The sequence below is a fragment of the Boleophthalmus pectinirostris genome, unplaced genomic scaffold, assembly GCF_026225935.1.
Source record: "Boleophthalmus pectinirostris isolate CB_2022bp ecotype Guang Dong unplaced genomic scaffold, ASM2622593v1 HiC_scaffold_21, whole genome shotgun sequence".
Classification (NCBI taxonomy): domain Eukaryota; kingdom Metazoa; phylum Chordata; class Actinopteri; order Gobiiformes; family Gobiidae; genus Boleophthalmus; species Boleophthalmus pectinirostris.
The window spans coordinates 3,514,446-3,514,780 of NW_026571175.1; positions in this window are offsets into that span (position 1 = coordinate 3,514,446).

The following is a 335-nucleotide window of genomic DNA, read 5'->3' on the forward strand; positions in this document are numbered from 1 at the left end:
CTGGTGTTGGAAGAGAGACAACTTCAGATTTACTAACAAGATCCCAATGTCCATTTGGCGAAAGGATTCATCACCATCCTAAAGAAAAACTAAAAAATTAATGCCAGAAACATAACCATTAGTGAATGAAATTACTGAACTACAACAGACTCAATAAGAATGACAAAACATAAATTGTATGAAATTCAATTATGCTGACATGATAACTATTTGGTCAAGCATTTTTAAATGTTCAAAAAAAATATTTGAAAATCAATAATAATCTGACTTTAAGATAAATAATATCATGGAATGGCTGAAGCTCTTAATGTACAGACTACTTGTCAGTTTTGGCA